General features: G+C 45.6%; 1 pseudogene; it reads left to right on the top strand.

Annotated features, from left to right (window-relative positions):
• The first annotated feature begins 11,564 nt into the window (after nt 1-11,564).
• LOC129696071 (protein FAM110C-like) lies at nt 11,565-12,683 on the top strand (annotated as a pseudogene).
• Nucleotides 12,684-13,322: the final 639 nt, after the last annotated feature.

Below are 13,322 nucleotides of genomic sequence, written 5' to 3'. Positions count from 1 at the left end.
AATGGGTTTTGCTTACCTGATAAAAGACTGCATTCGGTACTGTTGTTCTTTTCCACTGATATACACTGCCACTGTACTGGGAGTTAAAAGACTGCATTTGGTACTGTTGTGATAAAAGGAACATTCTTTCCAAGAGAAAGGGGGAATGGATGTAAGAACAAATGTAAGAATACTATAGAACGGGGTTCTATTAGTTATTAGTGTTCTGTCTGCACAGGTGATTTGGGTATACTAATTAAGGGGCAATCAATGTTTTGTCTTGAACATGCAGTTCATTATCTCTTCTCTTCTCCCTCATCGAGGCCAAACTAAGTTTGTGTCTGTTGATTGTGTTTTCAACAGCTGCAGGTGATTACTGCAGTTCATTATCTCTTCTCTTCTCCCTCATCGGGGTGATCAACCAAACTAAGTATGAGTCTGGGTTCTTTATGGAATAAAAGGGGAACCCCGTGTAGCAGTGTGTAGTAAAAAAATTAAAAAAAACCCTGGATAGCCATGGATGGACCATCAGTAGTCAGACGTCCAGATGGGAGAAACCTGGAGAGAGGAGCCTGTCTTCCAGAACCCAGCAGTAGTCTCCCAGAAGGGTCTTTAAGTGGGAGAAACCTAGTCAGAGGAGCCCGTCTCCTAGATGCCAGAATAAGTCCCCAGAAGCCTAGCTAGACGAGAGGTGGGAGCCAGTCTCCCAGTCGCAGCAGAAGGCAATTGAGAGAGGCCCTTTGCTAGAGTGTAAGATTAAAGTGGATATTAGGGGAGATGATAAACAAAGTGAAAAGGGGAGATGTAACATCTTAAAAGTAAAGAGGGAGATGTGATGTCTGTGATGTCTTTGTAATGTGATATATGTAACAGAAACTCGCGCATGAGCCTCGTGACTGAGGTTGTGACCTTCAAGATAAAAGGCAGTGATTGCAGAATAAACGGGCTCTTGCTCTGGAACACAAACCCGGTGTGGACGTGTCTTTTGTGCAAGTGACAACTAAGCCTTACCTCAGACGAGAATACATGACGGCTACGTTGCAAATTCATGGATTTACTCAATGTGGCATGTTGGCAAATTGGTACTTTTGCCAATAACAGATTTGTTGTTATTTAGATCTGCCTATGGGAAAAGATTGCAAATAACAAACATAATAAAATATTGTCTGGTGTGGGAATTCATAACTATTGGCTGCTACTAATATATTGTGAAAATTCTCCAAATTCTGTGGCCACAACCCATGATCAAAGATGGGTCGCCTAAGAATGGTAAATTTCTTACCTAATAATATTATCTCACAATTGTCTTTGGCTGTTTAACCTATCATTCACTGCCAGTGGCATATATCACAACAGCTAATCATGTGCTATCTTATCATGGAAGCTCCCCTTCAGCCACATTAGCCAATCTTCTTTGAAAACAGATCTATATCGGTGAGACCAAGCGGAGGTTGGGCGATCGTTTCGCCGAACACCTCCGCTTGGTCCGCAAGAACCTACCTGACTCAGTGGCTCAGCACTTCAACTCCCCCTCCCACTCCGTATCCGACCTCTCTGTCCTGGGTCTCCTCCATGGCCAGAGCGAGCAACACCGGAAATTGGAGGAACAGCACCTCATATTCCGCTTGGGGAGTCTGCATCCTGGGGGATTGAACATTGAATTCTCCCAATTTTGTTAGTCCTTGCTGTCTCCTCCCCTTCCTCAGCCCTCCTGCTGTCTCCTCCCATCCCCCAGCCTTCTGGCTCCTCCTCCTTTTTCCTTTCTTCTCCCCGCCCCCCCCCCCACCTCCGATCAGTTTGAAGAAGGGTTTCGGCCCGAAACGTTGCCTTTTTCCTTCGCTCCATAGATGCTGCTGCACCTGCTGAGTTTCTCCAGCTTTTTTTTACCTTTGATTTTCCAGCATCTGCAGTTCCTTCTTAAACAAATTCTTTGAAAACCTGACAGCCAAAGGCCTGGACTGGAAGGACATGGACCTTACTTCCATAAGAAGCCAGAAATCAGCGTATCAATGTTCCACACAGCATTTTGAGTCTATTCAAGGAAGGTTAAAGGAAAAAAATGGCCAAAGTGTGACTAGCTCTGGTCATTTCACAGTGGTCTCTTTTGTCTCATAAATAGTTTGGATTAGATCTAACATTATACTTCAATTATCTTGTCATGGCCAATCCTTTGTTACAGTATTCCCAGATGAGGACTGGGCATTTGAAAAAAGTGCTCAATATGGTAGACCTGCACAAAGGACTGGGATGAGATACTCTGAGCACACATGAACCGCCCATAATGCTCTATGGTAGCAATATAACCTCTGAGCAATAATGATCACATGGTCAAGTCTCACAGTGGAATTTGAACACAAAATCTAGGCTGATGCTTTAATACGCCATTAAGGAAGTAGAATTTTATCTGGAGAGCAATTTTTCAGATAAGATGTTGAACTATGTATTTATCTAATTACTCAGAAAAGGGTGGAAACCAGATTTGAGACTAGATTCAAACAAAGATTTATGAGACTTTTGGAATTAAATCTAGGAGATCAAATACAAGTGTCTTTAGTGGGGGAGGAGTGGGGGAGGGGCAGAGGTGAATAAAGGCCGGATCCGGAAGAATGATGTGGAAGCAAACAAAGGGTTTGCACGACATCAGGACATGAAATTTTGAGTTGAGAAATCATTAAATGCATTGACAGCTGCAGATGTCATTTTGTAATTGGATAGCAGGTGTCAAGGTGCATGATTATAAACGATCCACCAGAGAATTTTCTCTGGAAATTAATAAAGGGGGAAATAAAGCTGAACGTGGGCCAGGGTGGAATAGGAATATAGAGACACAACTTGTTATAGATTTGGAATTTGTGAGAACACAAAAAGCAGGAGTTGGGGTTCAATTTCATAATTCAATGAAAGTGGCATCACAGGTAGATGATATGGTAACAAAGGCATGTGGTAGGCTTGCTTTCATAGGATGGGACATTGAGTATAAGAGTCAGGAACACAATGCAGCTTTATAAGACTTGGGTTATAGGGAGAGGTTGGACAACTTGAATTGTTTTCACTGGAAAGTCGAAGGTTGTGAGGAGACGTGATAGAAAGGACAAAGGACAAAGGACATTTATTGTCACGTACACCAAATGGTGTAGTGAAATTTGTCTTGTCATGCAGCGCACAGATAAAGGTTAGACATAACATTAAAGAAATTTAACAATAAACATAAAATCATCCCCCCACAATGGTTCCCATGTGGGGGAAGGCACAATGTCCAGTCCCCATCCCCAGTTCCAAGAGCGGAACTCGCTATCAAAACATGGAGGGGACGGGGGACACAATTTTTTGGCGGCCACGCGCGCATGCGCACACTCACACACACGCGCGAGGCTTCGGAGGCTCAATCCAGCACTAAAAGCGGAGATTTTAACATCGGGATTCCAAAAACTTGGAGGGGATGTCCCCCACCTCTCAAAACATGGGGGGGATGTGTCCCCTCTGGCCCCCCCCGGGTTTTCCGCCCCTGCCCAGTGCACCCATAGTCGGGCCTATTGAGGCCTCCGCAGTCACCTCTACGGAGGCCCGATGTTCCAGGCCGTTCTCGTCGGTTGATGGTACTCCGGCGTCGGGAGAATCCTCTCGGCGGTATGGGACACCAGGAACAGCCGCTTCCGTACTGGAGGCTGCGACAAGGCCGCGCAGGATGGAGCTCCACAACTGGCGATCTCGGCGAGAGATCCCAGGCTCCCGATGAAAAGTTCAGCGCCGCCGCCCGCAGCCGGCCGCTCCACAGTCCCGCAGCTCCGCGATGTACATCAGCGGTCTTCAGCTCACCGCAGTTCCAGCGCGGCGACCCGGAAGTACCGGATATAAAATTATGAAAGGCATAGATAAGGTAGACAGTCAGAATGTTTTTTCTAGGATGGCAAAATCAAATACTGGGAGGCATAGCTCTAAGATGTGAGGGACAAAGTTTAAAGGAGATGTGCAGGACTTTTTTACATAGTGTCTGGAACAAGCTGCCAGAGGTGGTGGTTGAAGCAGATACATCAGTGACATTTGAAATATTTTTGGATAGGCGTATGGATATGCAGGGAAAGGAGCGCTATGGGTTATGTGCAGGTTGATGAATGCTAGTCTTGCATCATGTTCGACACAGACATTGCGGGCTGAAGGGCCTGTTCTGGCATTGCACCATTCTATGCTCTATTGAAGTATGAGGAAGCGCAAGACCCAGGAATAAGATTGGAAACACCACAATAAGGAAACTTTGAGTTCAGAAGCAAAAAGTGAAAAGGAGTGATAATATCTCAGTGGGACGATGGAATGCAATGTGCAGCACTGGTTGTGGGCTGTGGTTAGGAGAATGACAATAAAATGCAAGAAACTAATAGGAGCCATAAATGAAGTAGAATCCAATAAGATGCTCAAAAGAGTATCTGCCCGTGGAGCAGGATGATAAGTAAAAATGTGATATTAAAAGGGACTTATCATTAGTGTCTAAGGAATGAAGGGATATATTCTGCGTACAGTTTTGGTCTCCTAATCTGAGGAAAGACATTCTTGCCATAGAGGGAGTCCAGAGAAGGTTCACCAGACTGATTCCTGGGATGTCAGGACTTTCATATGAAGAAAGTCTGGATAGGCTCGGCTTGTACTTGCTAGAATTTAGAAGATTGAGGGGGGATCTTATAGAAACTTACAAAATTCTTAAGGGGTTGGATAGGCTAGATGCAGGAAGATTGTTCCCGATGTTGGGGAAGTCCAGGACAAGGGGTCACAGTTTAAGGATAAGAGGGAAGACTTTTAGGGCCGAGATGAGATATTCTTTTTTTACACAGAGAGTGGTGAATCTGGGGAATTCTCTGCCACAGAAGGTAGTTGAGGGCAGTTCATTGGCTATATTTAAGTGGGAGTTAGATGTGGCCCTTGTGGCTAAAGGGATCAGGGGGTATGGAGAGAAGGCAGGTACAGGATACTGAGTTGGATGATCAGCCATGATCATATTGAATGGCGGTGCAGGCTCGAAGGGCCGAATGGCCTACTCCTGCACCTATTTTCTATGTTTCTATGTTTCTATGTTTCGTTACTTCTAAAAATCACACATGTACCCCAACAATTTCCTGTCCACACAGTGGATCATCAAACCGTTCTACCTCACCCTCCCTGTGATGCGGTGACCAAGACTGCACACAATACTCCAAATATGGCCCACCTAAAGTTTTATACAACTGCAATGCAACTTTTTGACTTTTACGCTCTCCATCCCAATCAATGAAGATATGCCAGATGCCTTCTTTACCTCCCCCATCTACTTTTTTTTGCCATTTTCAAGGAGTTATGGACTTGCACCCCAAGTAACTGTTGCATGGCTTCTTGTCAAAATGTTTCAAAGTTTATTTAATTGAATTAAAATTCCCAAGCTTTTATGTTATGATGATAGTTGACTAACTCAATCTCCATGCCATCGTATGCCACCATTTTTGTTCTGAACTGCAATATGAACTTAAATGGCCTGTCCCACCTGCATGCAACTGCATGCGGCGAGCGCGACCTAACGTGGTCACTTGAGCCGTACGGCCTCGCGGGGCCAGTCCCACTTTGCTCGCCGGAGCCGTACGGAGTTGTGCGGGGCTGGTCCTGACATCGCGCGGGACTCCGAAAAACTGACACTGTCCATAAATTCCGCGCAACAATGGCCTTCCGGCCCGCAGCCGCATTGAGGCCGTACGCAGTGCCTCGACACCGTACGCAACATCTCGACACCGTACACACCATCTCAACGCCATACGCAGTGTCTTGTCGGCGTACGCCTAGCGCGTGGCGTTGTGCGATGACATCACCGCCCGGCGTGTCGTTGCATGATGACGTAACCGCCCGACACCGTGCGACGTCCAAATTCAGTCGGCCCGCCTCCTGCCCAGCTGATTAGTGAATATGATCATGGGACCAGCCCCGCACAACTCCAGACGGCTCCGCGGTTGGAAGTGGGACCGGCCCCGCGAGGCCGTACGCCTCAAGCCACCACGTTTGGTCGCGCTAGACGCATGCAATCATCTGCTTGAACATCTGCCAACCTATGTAGATAGTACATAAAGCAATAGTGCACAGAGAGCTGGCGCTCATCAAATACACGTCCTGCTAGGGTACGATGATAATCAGCTGCACAATATCCGCAGACTGCATTCTGTAGCTTATTCAATTTTAACAACATAATCAACTACATGGTTGAATGCAAATTGTTTTATGGTACAATGTGTGCAACAGGTGGATACTAAAAAAGGTTTATAACACCCCTTTGTACTTTCAGCATTGTGCAATGGTCCTGATCACTTGAAGGTTTTGCTAATACCGCCCCAGTGTTGTTTGCTCCGTTGTGTGAGAGTAAGGAGAATTCATTTTGAATATCTTTGTTGTTGAAATGGAAAGAGGCAGAACTCATATGTTACATGTGAGGTTCATCTTTATTGGGCAATATTCTGTTTACTCAAATCTAACGCAATCTGCCTTTGTCTGGCCTGAACAATATGTAAACACTAGTTTACTCTGTTATTCAAAGCACATTCTAAATGTATTAATCAACCATATTGTGCAATGTTGAGCATATTCTATTGCAAGGTATGTAAATGTAACATGTAGTATTATAGAAATAGTATCCCTGTCATTTAGAAGTTACTACATGGAAACATAGAAACATAGAGGAAGAGGCCATTCAGCCCTTCTGCCCTTCGAGCCAGCACCACCATTCATTGTGATCATGGCTGATCATCCCCCATCAATAACCCGTACCTGCCTTCTCCCCATATCCCTTGACTCCACTAGCCCCTAGAACTTTATCTAACTCTCTCTTAAATCCATCCAGTGACTTGGCCTCCACTGCCCTCTGTGGCAGGGAATTCCATAAATTCACAACTCTCTGGGTGAAAAAGTTTTTTCTCACCTCAGCCTCCACTTCCGGTGTCATGCCATTTCTATCAACATTTTATTTATAAGCAGATCAGAGAAAGTGATGGTTTATTGATGTCAACTAGAATGAAAATGTTACTACTTGTGTCTATTGGTAATTGTACCAGAGGGATGCAGTTTTTTTCTTGTGTGACATAAATTTAAGGCATGTACTATCCAGAGATTAGGTCATTGAGTATTTTTCCTTGCCCATCCCCTTCTCCTCACACTGCCAAAAGATGTTTAGATATGTTCACGAACGCAGGCTGCGCTTCAGTCAGGATACCAAGTAGTTATGGGTGGGAGTTATTTGAAGATAATTTGTGTGTGGAGGTATCACATTTGAGTCTAACTCTGTCCACACTTAACACCCATCTGGCACAAGGACCAACCACCAGGAACCATTCGAGAGAGATTAAAATGCTGACAGTTATTTTCTTCCCCTGTCTTGCCTGGAAGCAGTGAGGTAAAGTGTCTGCTGAGGAGGTTTACACAGGATTTGGGATCAGGCACAAGGGCCCTTTTTTGTTATCATTGGCACAATGGATGAATAGCTTCTTTCTATGTCTAAGATTCAAGATAACCTACGAGGATACAATCCCATCTTTCACTGAAAATGTTACTCCTATTCAACAATTACATTATTATGCAAAGAAAATATTACAAAATGTTGGAGCTTGTCCTTAATTTTGCAATGTTCTCATAGAAACATAGAAACATAGAAACATAGAAACATAGAAATTAGGTGCAGGAGTAGGCCATTCGGCCCTTCGAACCTGCACCGCCATTCAATATGATCATGGCTGATCATCCAACTCAGTATCCCGTACCTGCCTTCTCTCCATACCCCCTGATCCCCTTAGCCACAAGGGCCACATCTAACTCCCTCTTAAATATAGCCAATGAACTGGCCTCGACTACCCTCTGTGGCAGAGAGTTCCGGAGATTCACCACCCTCTGTGTGAAAAAAGTTCTTCTCATCTCGGTTTTAAAGGATTTCCCCCTTATCCTTAAGCTGTGACCCCTTTTCCTGGACTTCCCCAACATCGGGAGCAATCTTCCTGCATCTAGCCTGTCCAACCCCTTAAGAATGTTGTAAATTTCTATAAGACCCCCTCTCAATCTCCTAAATTCTAGAGAGTATAAACCAGGTCTATCCAGTTTTTTTTCATAAGACAGTCCTGACATCCCAGGAATCAGTCTGGTGAACCTTCTCTACACCCCCTCTATGGCAATAATGTCCTTCCTCAGATTAGGAGACCAAAACTGTACGCAATACTCCAGGTGTGGTCTCACCAAGACCCTGTACAACTGCAGTAGAACCTCCCTGCTCCTATACTCAAATCCTTTTGCAACTTGCAATGTTCAATGTTCAACTAAATCCAAAATGTCATTGATTCAACCCTGGCTTCATCAATGATGAACTGTTGATCACCCGGCGGGGTCACAACATCAGAGGCCGGGATCGCCTCAGTGCAGAGGGAGAACAAGGAGGGAAGAGACAGAGACTTTAAGACTTTTGCCTTCCATCACAGTGAGGAGGTGCCTGGTGAACTCACTGTGGTGGATGTTAAATTTGTGTCTATTTTGCGTTTCTGTTATTTTTATTATATGTATGACTCAAGGCAATGAAATTTCGTTCAGACCGAAAGGTCTGAATGACAATAAAAGATACTTTGACTTTGACTTTGAAATACTGGAAGCACTCAACAGATCACTCAGCATCTGTGGAAAGAGAAAGCGTTAACTCTGTTTATCTTTCTGCTTCCCACAATGTATTTTGCTTTTTGTACTTTTATTTCAAATGTCAGTATGCAATCATGATGAATAGTTATTCAATTACTAGAGTAGAGAGACAGGAGGAAGAACTTGGTTAGTTTATCAAAACATACAAATCTTCGGTAGGGAAGTAAATGGAACAAAAACCCAATGTAAAAACAATTGTGAAACGAGAATAGGGTTTTGGGGTGGAGAAGGGACCATTTATACATTGCATTTTATGAAGCACCTAACTGGGAACAATAGCATCTGCAGAATGAAGAACATAATTATTTACATCCAAAATAAAATCAGTAAATATCAGCAAGGTAATATTTTTATCATAAGTCATAAGGTCATAAGTAATTGGGGCAGAATTAGTCCATTGGCACATCATGTCTACTACACCATTCAATCTCTCCCTCCCTAACCCCATTCTCCTGCCTTCTCCCCATAACCCCTGCAATCGGAACGTCAAGCTGGAAAGGTTACAGAGAAGATTTATAGGCTGACGATGAGTAGGCTGGGACTCTATTCCTTGGAGCACAGGAGGATGGGGTGATCTTTTAGAGGTATATAAGATCACTAGACTAAGTGGGACCCGTTGGGTCCCAGCATCACACGGGAGGGCTGATGCAATGCAATATTCCACCTCTCCACCAATTCCAATTTTGGTGGTCAGTGGGGGGTGGGGGCTCAAACCAGGGGAAAACTCGGGAGAACTCTTGCATTACCTCGTACAGTGGGACTGGCCCTTTACCATCATCACTAGCCGCCCCTCCAGAATAAGATCAATTCTCATTCTTCTGCACTCCAATGAATGTAGGCCAACCCTCTCACTGTTCCTCATGATAGCCATCTGGTCTGAGGAATTAATTTGTGAACATTCTTTAAACTGAGTACAAGGCATGTAAATTCCTCCTTTAAAAAGATCAGAAAGTTCCCTAGATCAGAAAGATCAGCGGTTCCCTAGGTACGAGTCTCACTTCTCCTACAGTTGTAACACAAAAAAACTCTTTTGTGCTCATTTCCCTGCTCAGCATTTGGCTTCCTAATTATTGTAACCGTATAATTTACTATGTTGAACATAGAAGGATGCTTAAACCTCTCTGTACAGCAGCATCCTGGATTCTCTATTCATTCAAAAGGCTATTCTTCCAAGCCAATCTCACAGTTCCACTCTTAACTTACTCCGCCCTCCCCCCCTCCCTCCCCCCCCTCCCATTTACTTCACCTATATGTTTAGTTTAGTTTAGTTTAGTTTAGAGATACAGTGTGGGAACAGGCCCTTCAGCCCACCGAGTCCACACCGACCAGCGATCCCCGCACACTAACACTATCCTACACACACTTGGGACAATTTTAACATTTATACCAAGCAAATCGACCTACAAAACGTTTTTGGGGTGTGGGGGGATATCGGAGATCCCGGAGAAAATCCACGCAGGTCACGGTGAAAATGTGTGAATTCTGTACAGACAGCACCCGCAGGCCCATACGAAGCTTTTCAAAAAGGGGGGATGGCATGACAGGATTACAAAAATTTCATGTGTAATTATAGACAATAGACAATAGACAATAGTTGCAGGAGTAGGCCATTTGGGCCTTTGAGCCAGTACATCCATTCAATGTGATCATGGATGATCATCCCCAATCAGTACCCCGTTCCTGCCTTCTCCCCATATCCCCTGACACTGCTATTTTTAAGAACCCTATCTAGCTCTCTCTTGAAAGCATCCAGAGAACCTGCCTCCACCGCCCTCTGAGGCAGAGAATTCCACAGACTCACAACTCTTTGTGAGAAACAGTGTTTCCTCGTCTCCGTTCTAAATGGCTCATTCCTTATTCTTAAACTGTGGCCCCTGGTTCTGGACTCCTCCCATCGGGAACTTGTTCCTACCTCTAGTGTGTCGAAACCCTTAACAATCTTATCTGTTTCAACGTTTTAATGTGCGTGCAGCGCACATCACGAGCGTGAACCCCATTGCGTCCGGGGTCTGAGGTTTTAGATGCTCTCTGGTGCATTCTGAGCCTTATTTTGGAGCATTTTTGCACCAAATGTATGACCAATATTTCAGAAATAATTTTGGTTGAGTCAAGAGTAATGAGTGGGTGGAATGGGATGATTGGGTTCATTGTTGTATACAATTTTTAAAATCAAGAATTGTTGTCCATGTTTTAATAATCACGTTGCACTGTTCTAAAATGTTATGTAAAATGTTATAAAGGAGTATGCAAAAACTGCAAATAAAATACTGTAAGTTTTTGCAGTAAAAAAAACTTTTATTTAGAAAATGTTTTGTGTATTGATTTGATTGCCTGTTACTGTTAGACTGTGTTAGTGTGTGCAGTGCACTTTTAATGGTCCTCCTGACCTAACAACTTCACATCACATCAATTTCAACATGGAATAGTGACGTGAATACAACATTTAGTTTGACTTCAATTTCCATCATGAAAATTGAAGTCAAACTAAATGGTGCATTTACATTACTTTGATCGCTTTCAAACTAACCTATTTTACTGTCATACTATTATAACAAATTCTAGTTCCATGGTGACTCATAAACAAGATCACAAATCACATTTTGAATTCTCAAACATAATGTGATTGTGAATAATTGTAGAGTTGCCAAGTATCACCTAGCATTTCTGTATTTTGATGGCTTTCAAAGCATGTGTCGTTCCGCAGTACACTGGTGTAGGTGGCCCTACTCCTGCCTCTTCTTGCAGTGCCCCATTTGGTCTCCCAAAATGTGACTCTATCTTTAATGGGAGTCCTCAGTTCGTTAACGCTGTCCAAGGCCTGTATCATTCCGCAGCTAGTATACTGATGTAGGTAGCCCGACATCTACCTCTTCTTGCAGTGCCATGTTTGGTCTCCCACAGTGTGAGGGGATTAGCAGACAGTTCGGTGTTCCTCTCACAGACTTTGACAACACTCTTGGCAGACCAGCATATATTGCCATTTAGCCATGAATCACATTTTCCAGTTCCATTTTCCGAGAATGTAACTGTGCAAACCTAGTCACCACTGTCCAAGTCATAGTGAATGTGGATTAAGGCAATTGCCGACAGCCTGTCATTGCTCATGGAAGTCCTGGTCTTGGCTTCTTCGCGGATATGACAATGTATTTGTCCTCGTTGGCTGGATCAAAGTAAGATGCCGAGTGTGATCGCGCCAACTGCAATCATGCCGTCCGAGGCGAGCGTCTCTCTGCCGCTCAGGCTCATGACCAAAGGTCCCAGCTACCTCCGCAGTCAAATGGAGGAGGACAGGCAGGGTCAGCAGAGCGCCGTGGAGAGACTGGCTGATACAAGGGCCAAGTACTTGAATAGCCAGACGCCGAGGGGGTGCAAAGTGGAGCCCAATGGTTTGGGGCAGCTCTGCCTCCAGCAGCGGCAGCAGCAGTGGCAGCGAGGCCAGCAGCAACACGAAGACTTACCTGGCCTCCAGCAGCCCCCAGCAGAGTGGGCACCTGGGGCTCCCGCCTGACATTGTGTGTCGCTCCAGCTCCTAGAGGCAGCTCAGGCCTGTCTCGCTGGTCATGTACTGGCAGAAGCGTGAGTTCATGCGGGGAGTGGCGGCCACCAGCAGCGCCCGCCGTTTCAAGGGCAGCGGCAACCGGGTCCGGCGGTTGGTGCCCGGCTCTAGCGGCCGCGGCGACAAGCAGCAGGGGCCGGCAACGGGAGCAGCAACGTCGGAAGGGGGAGAATTAGCAGAGGGTGCAGAGGCTGCAGGACCCCGGGGTGCACAAGTAACCACAGGAGCAGCGCCACGAGAAGCAGCAGCTGGTCGCCCCAAGGAGCCGCTCAAGCGGCGGGTTGGCGAAGGCGGATTACGGCGCTCGCACTCCAACCTCAGCTGCCGTTTCTCCCGAGCCTGCTCGGGCTTGGGCAGTTTCTTCAGGCACTGCGGACTGGAGCCCGAGGTGATCGAGAACCTGGCCAGGGAGAAGTTTGCCGCCTTCGAAAGCCTTGCCCTCAAGTTTCGCAGCATGAAAGGCCTGTCCCACTAGGGCTACATTTTTGGTGACAGCCTGAAAAGAGGTTGTCGAGTCGTGGTCAGGTTGTGACGTGACGTGATGCGTGATGCGTGATGCGTGATGCATGATGCGTGGTGACGCATGTAGTGGCGCGCGGTGACTCCCTGTCGCCCCTGGATTTTGGAATGTTCAAAATTTGTCTGTCTCATCATGTCGTGCACCCTGTCACACGCTGACGTACGCTGCCCTGCGGGGGACCCACGGTTTGGGTTATGGTGTGGGTTAGGAACCACAGGTGGGCTGGAAAATATTCTTCCTTCAATGCATGGATTTTAAACATTAATATATTAAAATTAATACAATAAAGCCAATTGTGCAAATGAAAAGATGTCTGAGCCGTCCAGTTTTATTTACAGATGTATTGGTCCGTTTCCAGATCCAATCACCGTCTCTAACTTTTCACAGGGATGGATTCAGTGTGTGTAGACTGAACTCCCCTCTCCCCTCCACCCCCCCCTTCCCTCCTCCCACCCCAATCCCTCCTTCTCCACTTCCTCCCTACCCTTCTCCCCTCCCCTCTCCACTAGTACAGCACAAAGGCCACATCATCTGTTTTAGTAACATTGACTATGGGATAAATGCAGACTTTGGGAACAACACCCCCCACCTCCG

The sequence above is a fragment of the Leucoraja erinacea genome, chromosome 4 (genome assembly GCF_028641065.1).
Source record: "Leucoraja erinacea ecotype New England chromosome 4, Leri_hhj_1, whole genome shotgun sequence".
NCBI lineage: Eukaryota > Metazoa > Chordata > Chondrichthyes > Rajiformes > Rajidae > Leucoraja > Leucoraja erinaceus.
Note: the sequence above shows the minus strand (reverse complement) of the source record. Positions and strands in the feature narration are given on the sequence as shown.